Below are 21,109 nucleotides of genomic sequence, written 5' to 3'. Positions count from 1 at the left end.
GGAGGAATAATCCCAAGGCTGGGGTGTTGGGTTGTGTTATATTCTTTCCATGATTAGCCCACATAGTTAACCGGGGGATTAGAAGTGGGGCGGATCCCCCACTTCGTTGCATCGATTGCATAGTGGGGGGAAGTCATAGGGGGTTTGAGGGGTGCAGGTTTTGGACCCTATATTAGGTTAGGCGGACCTACATATGATTCTGTGGATTTTTTTTGCACATGGTTTTGGATGCGATGGTTTTTGGTCCATGGTTTTGGACACGATGGTTTTTGGTCCATGGTACTAGATGTTTCGGCATGTATAAATATGCATTGTAACATTGAAAGGAACATAATGAAAAATCAAGCTGGTAGTCATGGTTTTGGGATACAAGGGAAAATCTTTGTGTATATTTGTTTTATGTGTTATGCTCTCGCATTGTTTATTTTCTGTGTTTTATAATTCCTATGCAGGTAATTTCTGTATGGGGTTAAAACCTACATGGGGCCCACTAACACAAATGAACTCATGGCTTCACCAATGACAAGACCCTAGCCAAGAAGAAGAAGGAAAAAAAGCTTGAAATCCTTGCTGAGGCATCACTCATTGCCTAATATACCTCATTAGCCTTCCATAGATTAAATTTTGAAGAATTTTGAGCAATTTTGAAAAATTAGGAGTTTTTTTTTGCATTTTTGGCAGTTTTTTCACCATTCACACTACTAAAAGTGCAACACCCTAGGCATTGTGCTTTTCCTAGAGGCCTCGAAATGCTTAACCATATTGGAAACTAAAGGTATATCTGGAAACTAGATAGGATAGGCTTTCCAATGGGTTAAGCTAGGCTCAATTTAGGCACTTAGAACCCACTCAAAAGTGGATTTGAAGTTGGCGTTGTGCTTAGGACATTGGTGTTGCTAAAGCTTAGGATAGTGGCGTTGTTCTTTTGACACAAATTTTTTGAGTTCCATCATTTTGTAAATTTTCTTAGTTTTGACAGTTTAACCTTGATAAATCATGTTTTTACCAATGTAATTGAAGGATATAAATGTAATAATGATGTTTTAAAGTTACCTAGGGTAAATACATTAGATGAAAACTCCTTTTGTAATGTGATGAATTAGTTTCCAAAAAGTGAGAGATGAGTCAGTTTGACCTCCCTACACTCTAGGTTTCAGTTTAGATTTTGGTGCAACAATTCCTTAGCTCATGGATTCGACCCCTAAGGATGGGAGAAGTTGTTTGATGGCTATATCTATCATTTCTTGACTCATGTCACGGGTTGGATGGTGTTGTATTGATCAGAGACACTAGTGTAATCACTATTTGGTAGAAATTTAATGAATGAGTTACAGCTATTCTGATGGAATACTGTGGTATGGAATTTTGACATAGTTTCTTCTTATGTTGCATATGTTTAAATGTTTTGTACTTTCATGTTTCATTTCACTTCTATGATATGTTTATTTTTAAGTTGATTAGCAGAATAAATATTACATGCTCTATTTTTTGGAAATCTTCATAATATATCCATTTTCTTCAGTTTAGAAAGAATACATGCTTGTCTTGCCCTTTCTAGCACCTCGCTAGTTTGATCCATCTCAATTAAAAACATTAAAGTGCTTGAGTGTCTACCTACCTTTCTCCATCAGATGTCTACAATCATACCCTTATTTGGCCCTGACCTAGTCTCTTTGACTTAATCCTCATGCAAAAACCCAATTTCAAAAAGTGAAACCCTTCTGCACATCATAACTGCCCTAAAATCCAAATTCATCCAGCCTGCTTGGATGTGATTTTGTGGAGAGATCCCTCTCTGGCTTGGTAAGGCTATATACCAAGTCAAAAGGTTGGTTTGTGTTTGCCTCAGCTAGACTCTTCCTCAGCCTTGGAGACCCGGAGGAGTGATAACACCTCATAGAAGTGCTATAATTCCTTAGATGTTAACTCCCCTCCATTACTAGATATCTAACATTTCATTTTCATATAAGCTTCATTCTCAACCATCTCCTTGTCAATTTTGAAACATTCAAAGGCTTCAAATTTATTCTTCAAAAATGTGACTATTGTTATCCTAGTATAATAGTCCACCATTAGCATGAAGTATTTCTTACCATCCAATCCTTTGGTTCTCATTGGTCTAGATAGGCCAGGTTGTACCAACTCTAATGGTTTTTATGTGTAATGTTCCTTGGCCTTGAACTCAACTCTCATCGATTTTCCATGCTTACAATGCTTACATGAAGTGTTAACTAGCTTTAAAATCTCTAACATTTCTCTCACAACTTCTTCTTTTTTAATTCTAACGAGGTTATCAAAGTTCATATGTCCCATTCTTCTATGCTAGAGCCAACTTTCATCCTCTTTAACCAAGAAAAAACATTCATTTATAATCTCATCCAAAGTTTATATATATTTTTTGTTGTTGCAACAACGACCATCGAAAATATTTTCCTAAGTCAATTTTGGAGCCTACATGATTTGTCGTTTCAAGCTCCTTAGTGTCATCACATTGTTTTTTTTTTTTTACTTTTATGTTTTCTCCTAGCATCACATCCTCCTAAGTTAATGTTCCTTGAACGTCATCACCTAAACCTTAGAAGCCCTTGTGTTATATAGCTCATGTTTAGGTGGACTTATGACTTTTCTTCACTTAGAAACTAGCCTTTTCACCATGCACACACTAAAAAAGAACTCAAAATTACACAAAAGAAAGAAAACACATCTTCTAATGAAAAAACATGCTTTATATAACAAAGAAATGCTCTTGTGTTGATCACGCTCCTTCGGGTTGAAAAAGCGCACCGTCCTTGAGAACAATCCTTCATTCTTAGAAAGTGCACCCTCCTTGAGCACATTCCTTCATGTTGAGGACATGCACCATTTCAGAATGCATCCATGAAACTAATTTTCATGTAATTTATTTTAAAACAATCCATATAATCATTCAATTTCATAATCATTCTTATTTGGATTGGGCACACTTTTGTGGATCAAGAAACTCTTCATCGATGTGGATTACAAGTGAGCTTTTCATGTTGAATCTATTGATTTCCTTTCATCATTTCATAGTTGATCTTGCTTTCCTTGCTGGTGTTTTTTTTTTTAGTTTATTTTGGCATTTCTGTTCAATCTAGTTTGTGCAAGCGTTAATTTGCTACCACATGTCCAAACTTTGCACATTCCTCAAATTTTCACATTCTCACTATGATTGTGATAACATCCATAAAATATTGTATATCCTTATTCTTCTCATTTTCATCATGAAATATTGTTTCCAAACTTGTTCTTGAGCCATCCTCAGGTAGAGCACACTTCTAGAAGCTAAAGCCTATTCAGCTCTAAAAACTGCACCCAAAATAGACCAGTATTGCTTTTGAGTGCACTCCTTCACCATGAAGAACTGTGCCCTCCCTGAGTGAATGAGCAAACCCTGAAGGCTTGATTGAGTTCCCTTCATCCCTTGGGCATGTGCCAGTGTTCCCTCCTTTCCCTTGAGCACATAATCACACCCTGAATACACATTCCTTCATCCCTTCGGAATGCGGCAATGTGCCCTCTCTATTTCCTTGAGCACACCATAAAGGCCTAAATCTTTTAAGCCTCACTCCCTCATCCCTTCAAAGTGTGCTAGTGTGCCCTTGAGGTTCTCCGTCCCTTTTTTGATGTGCATGAGCACAATACAAAGGCCTAAATGAACCTTGATCTTCCTTCATTGTTTTAAAGTGTGCCCTCCTTGTTTGCATGCCTATTTTATCATACATGCAAGTAATTATTTGTTGTCATTGATATATTTACATTCTTAGTACATTTAATGTCTCTTTTAATATGATTTTTCGAGATATTGCTACATAGTTAGTTTCATAAAGCTAAATTTTTCATCATGAGTGTGCTTCCACGAGCAGGTGTTCGATCTATCAGAATTTTCACCCTTTAATCATATGCTGGAGACATGCCTCTCACTACACATAAACTGGCCTCCAAAAAAGTTTCGAAAGAAATCACCGAGGAAGAGGTTGAAGTGACAAAGCTAACCATTCCCATATATGCTGACATATAGTCCTTCATGGATAAGTCTACTGAGGTCACATTGAGTGGCATAAAAGACACGATCATGTATAAAGAGTTTCCAACAATGTAAACTTTGAAACAGGAACTGATATGATTATCCATTTCGTTGAGGTAGTAAAAAGGTCAACTGATTTTGAAAAGTGGTGATGCAGAATGCACTTTTTTTTTGGTAGCATATTTTTGAGACTTTAAATTTTCTTATGTATCAAATATAAATATTTGTTTTTAAATGCTAGTGATTTTCATGCCGATTTTCAAATGTGTTAATGCATCATCAACCATTTTTTTAGAGGGCTTATTTTTGACACTTTAAATTTTTTAATGTATTAAATGTGGATTTTTCTTAAATGTTACATTTTTTATACTTTAAAATTTTTTATGTCCAATATTTTTTGAAACCATGATTACTTAACCGTAAAAAAATTTGGGGTTTTCTTTAACTATAAAATTAAGTAAAAATAGAAACATTTAAAAAAGCATTAACGAAAAAAAAAAATTAATTAAAAAAAAATAATAATAAAAAACAACTATTCAAATTAAGACTAAAAACATTAAAAAAAACCTAAAAAAAATATACTCAAATTAAAAAAAGAAAAAAAGAAAAAGAAAAAACATATATATATATTAATTTTAAAAAAATTGAAAAACATTTAAAATTTTTAAAAATATATCTATTATGGATTAAAAAAAAACATTTAAAAATTAAAATAAAACATATATTATGGATTTTTAAAAGGTAAAAAACATTTAAAATTGAAAAAAATATATATTTTTTAAAATTTTTAATGTGTTTTGGTTAAATAATATATATATATATATATATATATATATATATATATATATATATATAAAATTTAAGTATAATTTGGTAATTTTAGTTTTTTTTAAATGTTTTAATCTTAATCCTAATATTTTTTTAATTTCTTTTTGTTTTTATTTGTCTTTTTTATTTTTTTAGTTTAGGTTGTTTTTAATTTTTATTTTTTTTAGTTTTTTGTTAATGCTTTTTAAAAAAAAATTATTTTTATTTACTTAATTTTATAGCTTTTTAAATTTTCTTTTCTTTTTTTCCAAATTTTTTTATAGCTAACTAGATAATTTTATTTTTTTTTCTTTTTTTTCTTATGATTTATTTCTTTATATTTTATTTCTTTATTTTTTTTGTTTTTTTAATTATTATCTTTTATTGGTTATTTTTTTATTTTTTTTTTACATTTTTATTATTGATTTTTTTTCTTCTTAATTTTTTGTTGTTTTTTTTGTATGTTTTATTTATTTATTTTTGTCTTTTTTATATATTTAATTTTTTTGTTATGTTTTATTTTTAATATATATTTTTATTCACTTTTTGTTATTTTTTTGAACCTTTTTTTGTTTTTTTATTGTTTTAATTTTTGTTTCAATTTTTTATTTTATGTCTTCATTGTTCTTTTGAAATTTTAATGTTTTTTAGAGTCATGATAAAATCTTTTAGGCCATTATTTCAAAATGTTGAAAATTTATCCAGGAAAAGAAAAATCTTATTCCAGCATCAACAATTTTCAGTTTGAGGGTATTTTTGCACAATTTTTGCACAAAAAATTAGTTTTCGTTGCCATTTTTAAAACATCTTGAAAAATTACCCTAAAAAAAGTGTTACTCCAACATCAACACTTTTCATTTCTAGCATTGTTTTTCATTTTTTCTTGGGGGGGTTTTGGCTAGAGTTCTCGTTTTGAGTTTATAGTCCCCGTTTCAAAGTTTACAATATTTTCCTTAGAAATTAGAGGACTTGGAAGTATACATCAATATCAAGTAGTCTAGAATACACATGATCACATGAGAATTCCTAGTCATCCCTTATGCAGAATTGATTAAGTGGATTACTACACACATGGATGACTCTCATCTTATGCTTCATAGTGACAGTTATAGTCATCTCTCCACCTATTACAAAGAATACAAGCAGGCTTACTACAAGATGATTAGGCCCATAGAATATGAAAATAAGGACTTCTACACTAGATGGTCTAACCTTGACACAAGTGACATTATCAAATCTTAGTGTCGAGAGTCTGTTAAGTTTCACCACTGCCCATCTGTAGTGTATCTGACGAATATTCTCAGATATTTATATTAGTGTCTAATTTCCATTTGTTGTCAATTGCATGTGTGGAGGAACACTAAGGTGTTTGAGGAGAATTGGATATATATATATGCTCAATATTGTAGTCACCCAAGGTAAATCTTTCAATTCAGAAGATATGTTGTCCTTTGACTTGCAATGTCATGTGGCGAAGGAAAAAGCATCTTTAAGGGAAAATCAAGAACTAAAATTCTATGTGTTTGTATTTATATTAGATAGATTCTTTGCAAAATATGCATTCTCATGAGGAATGTATTGGAACTAGACCCCTAAGGACAAGCTCCCATTTTAATTCCACTATAGAGTGTTTTCATAATCAATCTTGAGAGGTGCATATGACAGATTGGTTGAGAAATTCTTCGTAGTTATTTTCCATATGATATTCAGACCAATCCTCCTTACATGATTGATCAGGTGCAGGATGTAGTTTTTTACTGTAGATTGAATAAGTTATGTGATTTGTTAAAACATAAGACAAGAATGTACTCTACTCTTCTCAGTGGAAACCAAAATTGATCAATGAAAACAATAAGAAGAAAAAGAAGAATATCAATCACACATAACACAATATTTCTCTGGGGAAAGTAACTGAAAAAAACCCCTACTATCTATATTGCCTTAATGGGAAGATGTCAGAAGAAAATATAATGCTTGTTCATCTTGAATAATTCCCGCACTAGTACAATTTAACAATCTACGTCACAAACCAGCTCAATCCAACACTTAGTCAATTCTACTACCTTCCAAGCACCTATTTCCTTGCGCAATTCGTAGAGGAATCAACTCATATTTCATTGGGAAATCGTCGCTCCATAACTACACAATCAAAACATAGGTCCTCAACCGATTGCATGCACCATACATACAACTCGGAAAATTATACAATTGATAGTACATTGTCCTTGAACTCTAATATCAACTGGGTCTTCTTGTGAACTAACATGCATGAGTTATTTATGAGTGAATTTTCAGTTAACTAATGTGGTAAAGGTGGTGCACTGGTGCACTACTCCATTACTAGACCTCTACTAGTTCCTCCAGCAGTTAGAACTAGTGTAACTGACTATAACTCAATTAGACTGAGTTATCTAATTACAACTCCAAAGAACTCAACATGGGCCCCTAAAATTTAGGGATCACTCTACATGACTTTAGATATACTTCCAAATCGAATTTCCTAAGTCAATTAAATCAATTTAACTTAATTAACTATTACAATTTGATATGAGAATATAATTGCAGTTTGCTATAAGAATATAATTACAATTTTAATTTACAATTAAATTCAAAGACAAATTAAATTGGAATTTATTGTTGCTATTTTTAACACTCACTCTCAACAAGAAAGGGATTATCATATACCCTTATGTTGTCTCTGTGAAACTTGAATTTTCATATTGACAATGCCTTTGTCAACATATGTGTATCCCGCTCCTCCGTGGGAATGTACTCCAACAACATAATCCTCCTCCACACATAATCTTGAAGATGATTATACTGAACATCAAGATGCTTGGACCGATCATGAAAAACTAGATTTTCAGAGAGCTTGATACAACTCTAATTTTCATAGTAAATCATGGTTGGATCGATCTATTGACCAAAAAAACGAACTAGAATCTTCGTCATCGAGATAGCCTCACAAGTTGCTTAACGAGAAGCCATGTACTTTGCTTCTGCTAAAATGAGTGCAGTTGATCTCTGTTTCCTATTATATCAAGAAATATATACTTACCCAATACTAAAATCCCTCTTGATGTGATCTTCTTGTCGGATGGAATCCCTACCCAATCTACATCGGTGAAGCCTCAAAGCTTCACTCCCTCTATCTATCTATACCATCTCCATTCCCTGATCCTCTGCATGTGGTTGCTCCACATCAATCTAAGGTTCCTCTTTAGGAGCTAAAGGCTCCTCAACTGCATGTAAATAAAGCTCCTTCTCAAGGGAACATCTCATAGTCTTCTCTTCATCGAATTTTACATCCCTGTGAACCATTATCATCTTGTTAGTTGATAGGTACATTCAATAGTTGTGAGGTGTGTCATTCTACCCGATAAATATCCCCAGCTCTATTGTCAGCTCAAGCTTCTTTTGTTCATATTTGGTTTCATGGTAGTATACTAATGAACTAAAAATATTGAAGTGACTTGCATCTGGTCTTTTCCCTTAGAAAGGACTCTCTAGTGTACTCATCCCAAGAATTTGATGAGGTATTATGTTCTACAAATAAAAAAATGTGTTGCATGCCACAACCCTCAAGTGTAGTGTTAGGCCCTTATCATGCAAAATTGCCTATGTTTCCCCTACTTTGCTTCTATTCTTCCTTTCACCCACCCCATTCTGTTGTGGGTTATGAGTTGTTATCAACTCTCATCAAATACCTTCTTCCACACAAAAAATTTTAAACTCATTTGACACATACTCTCCACCATTATCACTCTTGAGAGCTTTAACCTTCCTGCTAGTATCTTTATCAACCAATGCTTTAAATTCACAAAACTTTGCAAAAGTCTAATATTTCTTCTGCATGAAGAAGATCTACCATTTACAAGAAAAATCATCAACAAATATAACATAATACTGTGCTTAGTAATGGATGCTGTCGAGAACAATCCACACACATTTGAATGGACTCAATCAAGGATCACCTGTGTTGGACTGTCTTTTTTGTGAAAGGAATATTTGGTGTATTTGGATGTGTGAAATTTTTCTAATGTACCTTTCAGAAGACCGATAGAAATTTTTTGCATGACTTTCCAAAGTGCCATGATGCAAGTGACCCAACTGCTTGTGCCACAACTCACTGGTGTCTTGGATTTTCACCTTCTATGATTTTGTGCTCAAGGCAGCATAATATTCTACCTCCAATTTTTAGATATTCCTCACTCGAACACCTATCCTCTTTACCTTTCCTGTTGCTATGTGATGAAGGAACACCTTTCCCTTACTAAAGATCACATCATAGCCTCTATCCTCCAACATGGAAACATATACCAAGTTCTTATTCAAACCGGGAACATACATAACATGTCACAAAGTGAGGGGATCACCCAACTCCCTCTAAAAGGTAACTATGTGAAGCCCAATAGTACTACACCTCCCTTCATCTCCAATATCGATATGCATCTAGAGATCCTTCTTGTCCAATTTATTGAAAATCTCTTTGTTGCTAGTCATGTGGAAAGAAGATCCACTATCTAGATACCATACAATTCCCATCATCAATGACGCCATACATGTGATGAGGGTAATGTATAATTCTAATTGTGAGGAAAGAGCCTAACCTCGTACCACCCCTCCCGAGGGATTCTTATCGACCTTCTTGAGTGGAAATTTTGTGGAAAAATGTCCCAGATTGGAACAATGAAAGCACTTGACTTTTGACATGTCCTTCTTCTTGCCTCCATGATAATAATCTGATTTGGAATGAGATGACTACCCCTTCCCTTTCTTTGCCTTACTTGCTAAGGCACAATTTTCCTCATCATCAGTCTTTGATGAGGATCTATCTCTAGTATTCCTCCTAATCTCTTCCTATAACAAATCTGATGACAATTGTTCTCAATATGGTAGCTTCTCCCTCCCATTAACAGAGTCTTGATAACTATGCCAACTCTTCGGAAGTCCTAAAAGAGATAGGCTCACCATATCATCCTTAATGATAGTACTCTCGACACTTCCAAGCTCATCCCTACAATGGGTGAACTTGGTCAAGTACTTCGGAATAGATTCACCCTTCTCTATTTTGATCTTTATGAGTTTGTCCTTCAGTGCCAATTTCCTATGGTCACTGCTATTTTGAAACAGGTCTGTCAATGCGTTCCTCATTGAGTATGGAGTATCCTTGCCATGTAGACTCGAGAGAATGTGGTCTCGAACTCCCTTTAGGATAATCCTTCTCACTTTTTCCACACACTTTATGCATTCGTCCAGATATTTAGCATCTGATGTTGGAGGTTTACGAATGCCATGATCTATGAATTCATTGAGGTCATTGTCTTTCAACATTGCCTCCATCCTGCCCTTCAAAGCTATGTAATTTCAACTGCCCTCCAAGGCATATTCTAGTCACAACCTATAGAAAGACATATTGTTGCTTTGATGTATGAACTTGCAAATTTTACTTTCACTTGCACACCAAATGCGAAATCTCCTCTTCTATACTAACTTCATCTTTGATACCATGTAGATTTTTATTGTAGATTCAACAGCTTATGTGATTTTCTAAAACACAATACAAGAATATACTCTACTCTTCTTATCAGAAACTGAAATTGATCGATGAAAACAATAAGTAGGAAAGGAAAAATATCAATTGCACTTAACAAAATATTTCTTAGGGGAAAGTAACTACTAAAAGCCCCGACTATCTAAATTGCATTAACCATAAGATATGAGAATAATATACAATGCTTGTTCATCTTGAACAATTCCTACACTAGTACAATCTAATTATATGGTTCAGAAACTAGCTCAAGCCAACACTTAGCCAATTATACTACTTGCCAAGCCCCTACTTCCTAGAGGAATAAACCCATATTTAATTGGGAAATATTCTCTCCATAACCACGCAATCAAAACATAGGTCCTCAACTAATTGTGAGCACCATCTGTACAACTTGGAAAATTATACAACTTCTAGTACACTATCCCTGAACTCTAATCTCAACTGGGTCTTCCTCTGAACTGACATGCATGAGTTATTTATGAGTTAATATTCAATTAACTAGTCTGGTACTAGTGATGCACTAATGCACTATTCCACTACTAGACCTCTGCTAGTTCCTCCAATAGTTAGAACTAGTTTAACTGACTATAACTCGGTTAGACAAAGCTATCTAATTACAACTCCAAAGAACACAATCTGGGCCCCTAAAATTTAGGGATCACTCTACATGACTCTGGATAGACTTCCAACTTGAATTTCCTAAGTCAATTAAGTCAACTTAACTTAATTAACTATTACAAGTTGCTATGAGAATAGAATTACAATTTAATTCAAGTACAAATTAAATTGGAATTTCATGTTGCTATTTTTAACACAGGAGTCACTAGAGGATATCACATATTGGTTTACAACAACTAAGGGCACTTACATTCGTTGTTTTTAATTCTAGAAATTACCTCATCTCATGTTTTGATATGTGACCAATAAGGTGGTCATGCATGAATTTGCATACAAGTTGGATAAGGGATTGGTGGGAGGTCTTTATAGGAGAAAGAAATCCCCTTGTCCTACCTTCTCTTTGAGGATCAGACTGTGTGAGTTGAAGAGCCACAAGGGAGAAAATGCAGAAATATAAGAGTTGGATAAATTGCACTTCACAACTAAATAATTTCATGGATATGTTCCCAAGAGAGTGTGCATGCAATATTGTGAAAGGATCAGTTTCATTTGGAGATATTCATTAATGTCCACATTAGAAGATGAGAAGGTGAAGAACTAGTATAATTAATTTATAAAAACACATCTAGGGATGGATATCATTTCACCCTAATATGCACTAACTCAATATATGCAGGGGAAGGAAAAAGAATGGATAACCCCTCAAGTAAAGAGTGTATCTATTATAAATAGGCTCAAGTATGATTCAATCGAAGAAATCAGTAGAAAATGGAAATTTTATCCTCTGAACACAAAAGTTGTTCAACTATAAGAAGAATGGAGAGAAGTAGAGGAAGAGGAGAAGAGGAAGCAAGATGATTTTCTTGGGAAGCAACATGAAGAAGAAGAGGAAAGGAGAAGAATATATGAGGAAGAAAAAAGGAAACCCTAGGAGGAAGAAGTAACACAAATACTAGAAGAAGAAAAGCTAACTCAAGAGATAAAAAGAGCTGGAGGAGTATACCATCCCGCCCAAGGATGATGAACCAAGTTCTCTAGAAGAACCTCCGCTCATAGGTGGTACTCTTCCATTTGGAGAAATGGGAATCAAGGCTCCACCTGAGGATAGATTCATAGATCTGTGTAATGTTAGATTTAATCAACACAAGAGGAGGATCATGCAACAAATATTAATACACATCTCAAATTCTCTGAGAATCCAATCTTAGTATCTGCAAAGAAGGTGATAACTGCCAATACCAGAAGGAATCCAAGGGAAATCATGGTGGAAAATGTTTTGTTTGCTGTAGTAGAGTATGAAAACTATGAATAGGTTTTGAATGAGAATGTTATATTAAGGAGAGAACTTGTTGCAGTGAAGGAACAAGTAGAACACCTTGTGGGGGAGAATTGACGGTTATATTCATAAAGTTACAACACCATAGAAAGGCAATCAACCATGTATAAGGAAGTGGGGCCAATGGAGGATACCATGGGACAATTATAACAAGTGGTGGTGCCTCTTGTTGGTATTCAAAAGAAAGCACAAGAAGTGGTAAAACTCCTGAAATTGGAAAATAGAGCAGTTGACCAACTTTATGAATGGGATGAAAAGTATCTGGATGCTCCACAACATTTGGAAAGGAAAGACATGATTTTCATGGAGATAGATATAGCTCAACATAGACTCCACCATAAGAACTACATGTGTCTTGGAGAATAGTCAATTATTACTATTGTTTCTTATAATTGAATGCATAGTGGTTTTGAGTCTCTAACACATAAACATGGGATGCCCACAATAGGATCACTTGAACAAATGAGAGGTAGGGAAATCATCTTCCAAGAGATCAGGTAGTACATTGAATACATCATGGAAATAATTAGAATAGGAAGGCTTGGAGATTATAAAAGACATTATTTTGCAATATGCCATCGCAGTTGTCAAAGCTCATATGAAACTCTCATGGCCATGGAATAATGTATAGTTGAGCTCCAAGACAATATTGATGGAGGAACTGGAGGTGAAGATGCATTATGTAGGGGACTTTCCTATTTGGGTGAAAGTCATGTCAATGAAGTTCATAGCATGACACACATACATCACAAATGATCTAAATGAGGAATTAAATGATTTGTCAATTTGATAAGACTTTGTCCTATTATAATTTTTTTCTTATATAACCACCATCTCATATGTAATTTGTCTTTTGTAATAAATGGTATGTAATGAAGTCCAAGAGACACATCTGGGATGTGAATAACCACATATGGAATGTAAAGAGCCATGTATAGAATATGAACAACCATAGAAGTTAAAGATTCATTAGGAATATCAAAGTTCATTATCACTAGTTATAAATAGCTCCTCGTAACTCAAGTGAAGGGCTTAGATTCTTGGAGTCTTGCCTTGGGTTCTCTTGTAGTGGATAGGAGATAGATCATTATGTAGATAAGCAAGTTGTGGCTCCATGTTCTGTTACTGGATCTAGTGTTTCATCTACGTAACATTGTACTTAGGATCTTTCATTCTTAATCAGAAGCTCTATGAGTCAACACTTCTTCATACATGTATCATAGATATAGTAGGACTATTCTTGTTATGTTTATGGTATATGTTGCTTTAGTTAGATACTAATTTAATGAACTAATTCATTGCTTAGCTATGGTTATTATTGAATAAGTGCTGCTATGCTTTCATGATTGTTGTTTATTGTGTGGACTAATCTACAAGTAATCAACAAGCCTTTCTCTTCCTTCATGAGCCCCCCTTTAGAATAGTACTATTACTTAACTGGAGGCTCATTTTCCTTTACCAATTGTGGAATTTCATTCATGTACCTTACATTCGGTGTTCACAGAAATTACATACATGTTGCCCAAAGAGTTGTTGCGATCTCTCTTGTGTGATTATAACCAATGTATATCTTTGAAACCTTTCCAATGATGGTCAGAATGTATAGTTGGATGGGATTCATACACCAAATAGTTTGAGTTCTAATTGGAAATTCACATCATGGATATCCCCTTACATGTTGGCAATATCTAACACCATCAACATAATCTAGATTTCTTGTTGTTATTGCCATCAACGTACTTGATTTCTCCCTTCTTATTTCACATCTGGAAAAAAACATGTGCCCTTGATCACACATTTGACTCAAACTTAGTAGCTTGTTGTTCAGTTTTTCAATTAGTGACACATATTGTTTTTGTATATTTCTTTCTTTATATTATTTGTACCCTTTTCTATAATATTCCTAGTAAAAAGTTAATAAAGGAAAAATATTGACCAAGGTCACGGGACACGTATTCCAAAATGAATTTTGGGAAAAAACATAGTGATGAGGATCACTTGTGATTAATGTCTAAGGAAATTGTAAAACACAATGGCGAAGGCTTTGGAAAGGAAAATGACATTTTTGGCAATTTATTTATGAAAATAAGGAAAATAGGAGAAAAGGAAGGTGAAAGGTTATGGGTTGCATGTGAGGAGGAAAATGAAGGGAAATAATGGAGAATTGAAGAAATCAAAGGCCTAATTAATAAAAAGGTTTATGAGGATAAATTCCGAGAATTTTTCTAATTTATCTTGGAGATATCTCTCTATTATCTTTCTCTCTCATACTCTTGGACCATTCTTGGAGGAGTGTGGCATAATTGGGGTTTGAAGCAAGAAGGAAAAGAAAAAGTAGGAAACCACAACAGGACATCACGATCAACAACTACAGTGGGTTTTTCTTGTAGGTACCGAGTTGCATATATGATTTCCTTAGTAGTTTTGGAATGAATGGGATATTCATGTGGTTTCTAGGTTATTATTTGTCATTGACATGGAGGATTTCTTGGATTGAAGGTGGTTTTTCTTAGTCTTGTCATTTCCTCGATAGCCATGGTGTTGTGGATTTTACTTTTTTTTTCTAGTTGACTCTCATGTTGCTTTGGTTGTGGGTTGAGTTATTACTTCCTCGAAGCCTTGGTTTGAAAAATTCTTTGAATGACCTATAATAGCTGGTTTGAGTTACTAGTCCTGGAAGCCTTGGTTGGAAAACTTGTTTGGAGCACTTCGTGGTTTGAGTTACTAGTACTGGAATCCCTAGTTGGAAAAACACTTGGGAATTCTAGCAATAGTTGTGGGTTGAGTTAGTAGTCTTGGAAGCTCTAGTTGGAACAAATACTATAGAGAACTATATAGCGTTGGTAGAGACTGATCTGGTGATGGTTAGCGGTGTCTGACCATGAGGTCAAATCACTGATTAAGGGTTGAGGTGGTTTGGCCTTTGGAAGCCCTAGTTCGGTTTTGTTGGATGTGTTTCATGAGATCCTACATTAATTCTTGGAATATGGCATGGGGGTGATTGGTTGAAGTGAGTTTTGGGTCAGCCCAATCTATGGTCGGGTGGTACATGGAATTCCCATACTAGGTTTTTTTTTTTGCATTCATTAATAATAGTTCCTCTCCTTGGTATTTTATGAGCAAATATATTGGATTATGTATGGTATTTATGGTTGATTTATCCTAATTATTTCTATTTTTTATATGTTGGTTATATGTTTGGTTATGTGAGGTACCCTAGATATGGCTCCCGCTCCAAATTTGATAAGTAAATTGAATGAATGATGAATGCATGGGATAATGAATTATTGATGTAGCTAACTAGTGAGGGTTTGGTGCCTTCTTAGTAACCCTTATAGGAAAAGTATCAGCTAACAGTATTAAATCATGATGGTATGATGATAGGGTATGTCATTCTAAATTAGAGGTTGCAAGGTCTCAATTTAGATGGGTCAAGAAATCACAATTTACATTAGGTCAAAAAATTGTATATTAGGTCGCAAGGTCACCAACTCACGAGGTCGCAAGGTTATGATCTTGCAAGATCATGAGGTCATGAGGTTGCAAGGTCACAAGGCCAGGAGTTCCTAAGGTTGTGAGGTTGCAAGGTCGCAAGGTCAAAAGGTTGAACACTTGGAGTCTCAGATAATTGTGACCTGCATCCTTTAGAAAGTGTTAAGTTTGAAACCTGTCTGATGGAAGGGTAACATAGTTAGAGCAAGTTAGACTCCATTTCCTTAAGTTCACCTATTATCTTGAGTCATATCATAGTAACTGTTCATCACATGTTTACCCTGATTGGCCAATGACATGGGTAGAGGAGGGTGTTACAAAGTGGTATTAGGGCATGGTTAACCCCTTGAACTAGATGGGAAGTTTCTTGGCCATGCATACATGTCAAATTACATATGTTTTCTTATGCTTGTGGTCTATGTATTTATTGCGAATACATGTCGATCATGCATTGGTCATGTGTGTCAGTGTTCACATATTGTTATGGATACATTGAATGCATAATCGTTGAAATGATGCTTATATGTTGACTTGATGATATTTATATATGTATTTTGCTAACCTGATTGGTCTTGCAGACAAGATATCCTCCCTGAACTCTACTAAGGTATGTTGGTTTGTTCATGATTTAGTATAGCTAAGATAATATGCCTTGCAGGAAGAAGAGATCAAATATTAATAGTAAGATGGTAGACTATAGTTCACGAGACTCTCCCTATGGATCAGATGAGCGGCGTGGTGTTGGGAACTCTTTTGACTTAGTAGACACATTGGGAAGCTTTAAGGAAGAAATAAGGAGTGGAAAAGAAGATAATGATAGAATCATGCAGATAGGAGAAACAAGTAGAAGTCAATGCAGTAATCCTACATAGTTTGTCAGAATTGCAGAGACAAGGACCACTTTGGATCAACCATGACCAAGAGGATATGACTAATGGGGCATATGGAAGTAGATCTAATAGTGGGAATGGGTCATACAGGAATCACACCATCAGAGATGGAAGGTTCTTGGATACTCCAGATAGGAAAGGTGATGTGTAGGAATTTACAGGGTAAGTTCCTCAGACAGAACACTAAAGGACATCGCTCACAACCAGATCGCAGATCAATACACCAGTATTTTTGACGTGGTTAAAACCCTCAAAGAGGGAAACAGTCCACGGCCTGAGCCAACGCGGCCACTTCAGGCAATTTATTAAGAAAAGAATGAAAATTGACATATGTTTCTCTCATGCACGGATTACCCTACAAATGACCCTCCATGCGCTTTAAATAGAAATCATGGACCAATCGGGTGTCAAGCCACGGATCAAGTGTCGGTAATACCGAGGAGAGAATGAACCGTCGGATCACTACATATCGTGACCGTCGGATTGTAAGTTACAAAATGTACAACGGTAAAGAAACACACTTTACCTAACTCTATACCTAACTCTATACTAGACCAAGTTGTACTTAATTATTTCCTATGTGTCGGAATATCCTAACATCCCCCCTTAAGAACAACTTGGGATAGGATTGAAGGATTTACAAATATGACACAATAGGAGAAGGAAGGAGGCACTAAAGCCTATCCCCCATTAGTGACAACTTCGTGAACTCCAACCATAAGTCGAAGTTTACTGAACTTCGCCTCTGTGAGAGCCTTTGTGAAGATGTCTGCAACTTGATCATCTGTTGAACAATATTGCACTTCAAGAACATGGTCGTGAATGAGCTTTCTGATGAAGTGCATGTGCAGTTCAATGTGTTTGCTGCGCTGATGTTGGACTGGATCTTTGCATAGTTGAATGGCACTTTGATTATCACACCAAAGTGTAGTCGGATGCTGCTGCTCAAAGCCAAACTCTGACAGGATCTGACGAAGCCACACGGCTTCCTTACTAGCTTCTACGGCACCAGGATACTCTGCTTCTGCTGATGAAAGAGAAATGACACCTTGTTTCTTGCAAGCCCATGTAATAGGTCCTGAACCAAGAGTGAACACATAACCGGCAGTAGACTTCTGATCATCAGGGTCACCAGCCCAATCGGAATCAGTGAAACCAACCAATAGAGGAGATGCTTCGGCACTGTAATGAATCCAAAACTGAACTGTTCCTCGAACATAATGAAGTGTTCTATTAGCTCCTTTCCAATGACTTTCACGGGGGTTTTGCATGAACCGAGCAACAAGGCCAACAGCAAAGGAAAGGTCAGGACGAGTATGGGTTAGATACAAAAGTTTTCCTACAAGTTGACAGTATAAGGTAGCATCAACTTCAGGAGAAGTACAACTGACTGAAAGTTTGACTCCAGACTGAAAGGGAGAAGGGGTTGGCTTACAGTCTTCCATGTGAAAATGACATAGAATATCACAAGCATACTTGGACTGGGAAAGGGAAATACCCTCCTTGGATTGCAAGACTTGAAGACCGAGAAAATAGTGTAAGTGTCCTAAGTCTGTCATTTCAAATTTCCTTTTAGGGCTAGACTTCACATGGTTTATAAGGTTGGGATCACTACCAATAAGGATAACATCATCAACATAAAGAACAAGGATGATAAGAGAGTTTCCCACTTTCTTGGTGTAGACAGTATTGTCAGAATGACACCTAGAAAAGCCAGATTCTAAAAGAAAGCTATCCATTTTGGCATACCAAGCCCGAGGAGCTTGCTTGAGACCATAAAGGGATTTCTTAATTCGACATACAAGGCTGGATTCTGTTTGTATGAAGCCAATGGGTTGTTCCATATAGATTTCTTCATGCAAGTCTCCATGCAAGAAGGCAGATTTAACATCCATCTGATGGACTTCCCATTTGAAAGAGGCAGCAAGGGAAAGAAAAAGGCAGATAGAGTTCATTTTGGCAACAGGGGAGAAGGTTTCAGTGTAGTCAATACCTTCAACCTGTGAAAAACCCTTAGCAACAAGACGAGCTTTATGTTTATCAACTTTTCCATCTGGTCCATACTTGGTTCTGTAAACCCATTTGCATCTAACAAGTTTTCGTCCCTTTGGTAGAGGAACAAGATCCCATGTATCATTTGCCAATAACGAATGATATTCTTCATTCATAGCTTCTTCCCAATCTGGATGGCCTGAAGCTTCTTCAAAGGTGTCAGGATCATAATTTACTGGAGCTTGAGCGAGTAAAGAAGAGGCTCTCTGGAACTGAGAACGTGTGCGTCGCTGATCTGTGGGATCACCGGCAAGATCACCTGCTGCATCTCGAGTAGCACGAACCCATTTTGGAAGCTCAGGAGCTGAAGGAGGATCCTAAGATGGTGGGGGAGGATTGTCATCCTCACTTTCATCATCTGAAGAAAAAATGTTTTCAAAGGTAGAAGAGATAGGGAGAGGTGGCACATCCGCCGGACTAGGCTCGCAGGCCGATATATTTTCATCAAATTTTACATCTCTTCTAATGACAACATTTTTTGACTTAAATGGAATAAGTCTATAGCCTTTGACATCTTCAGAATATCCAACAAAAGTACATTTTTCACTCTTAGGTTCTAAAGCTTTATGCTTTTCATCTGGAATATGGGCCCATGCTTCACTTCCAAAAACACGAAAGTGACTTACATCTGGTTTGATTGAGCTCCATGCTTCTTCTGGAGTGATATTCTTTAAAACCTTAGTAGGAGTGCGATTTATTATGTAATTTGCACAGTTAATTTCTTCTACCCAAAAACTAAGACCAAGTCCTTTAGATTGTAGCATACAATTAGCCATTTCCTTTAAGGTGCGATTCTTCCTTTCAGCTACACCATTTTGTTGTGGAGTATATGGAACAGTATGTTGCATTTGAATTCCATTCTTAGTGCAATAGTTGATGAATGTGTTTTTAGCATATTCTCCGCCATTATCAGATCTTAACTTAAGAATTTGATGTCCAGATTGTTTTTCAACAAAGGCCTTGAAGGCCAAAAAAGTGTTAAATACTTCACTCTTGAGTTTTAAGAAGTATACCCAAGTGTGTCTGGTGAAATCATCAATGAAAGTTAAGAAATACTTGCAGCCAGAGAATGACACAACTGGAAGTGGACCACATAAATCACTATGCACAAGTTGTAAAGGGGCTGAGGCGTGCCAAGAGGCATGTTTTTCAAAACTATCTCAATGATGTTTTCCGAGTACACATCCAGAATAAACAACATCTCTGCAAGATACCATAGGAAGACCTGTCACCATATTTTCTTTACATAGATGCTGAAGGGAGCGATAGTTTAAGTGACCAAATTTCTCATGCCAAAGTTTGCTCACTTCATCGTTATGAGCAACAAATACTGAGGGAATATTTGATGACCCAAAGTTGTGAAACTTATAAAACCTTGTAGAATCATCAGCAATGCCATTAGCCAAAATCTGTTTAGGATCTCTTAAGTCCTTGATTACAACACCCTGCAGTGAAAATTCAACAATTTTACCTTCACCTGAATGAGTTATCTGATATACAGATAGAAGGTTGCAGGATAAGGTTGGAACACATAATACATCATTAAACTGACCATTGTCTAGATGAACAGTTCCAGTCCCTACAACATTAAGAGATCTATCATCACCAAGATATATATTTTTGGTGTTACAATCATTTAAATAAGAAAACATGGCTTTGTTTTTGGCCATGTGATAAGAAGCTCCAGAATCAATGAGCCACTCATGAGAATGAGAAGAAGAAGATACATTTAATGCATAGCCAGACCGAGATGCTTGACAACCACATGCAGAAAGTGCCATTCCTGAAGATGAAGTTGAAGTTGAAGATTGCCCCAAATGGATGTTATGCTTCTTCATTGCTACTTCCAAGGCTTCCATCTTCTTAAAGCATTTTGATTCTAAGTAGCCATCTCGATTACAAAAATTGCAATGTCTATCAGTTTTCTTCCCTTTGTTTTTATTTGTCTTATCATTTTGTTGAAATGATTTTTCATTTTCGGGCTGAAATTGCTTAGGACTCTTGTTTGGTTTAGGACCATTCTTTTTAGGATATGACTTCTTAGGATTCTTTGAATTTGGTTGATGTTGGGCGGCTAACGCTTTCTTGGAAGAGTTTCCAAGATTAAGAAGACCAAGGTGTAAGAGTTTTTCTTGTTCTCTTATTAAAGAATCACAAAAAGAGTCAAAGGAAGGGGACTTGTAGTCTGTTCCTTGAGAAATGAAGGCTTCTCTTGTAGAATGGAAGGTGGAAACAAACACAGAGTAGGCTGGTCCCAACTTTGTAAGAATGGAATAGATAAGGTTACTATCTTCTTTCTTAACTTTAACACCTTC

Source organism: Pinus tabuliformis, chromosome 3_2, assembly GCF_031772625.1.
Source record: "Pinus tabuliformis cultivar Carrire ecotype Pingquan chromosome 3_2, CPIR1, whole genome shotgun sequence".
NCBI lineage: Eukaryota > Viridiplantae > Streptophyta > Pinopsida > Pinales > Pinaceae > Pinus > Pinus tabuliformis.
The sequence above is the reverse complement of the archived record's forward strand: the minus strand, read 5'-3'. Positions refer to the sequence as shown.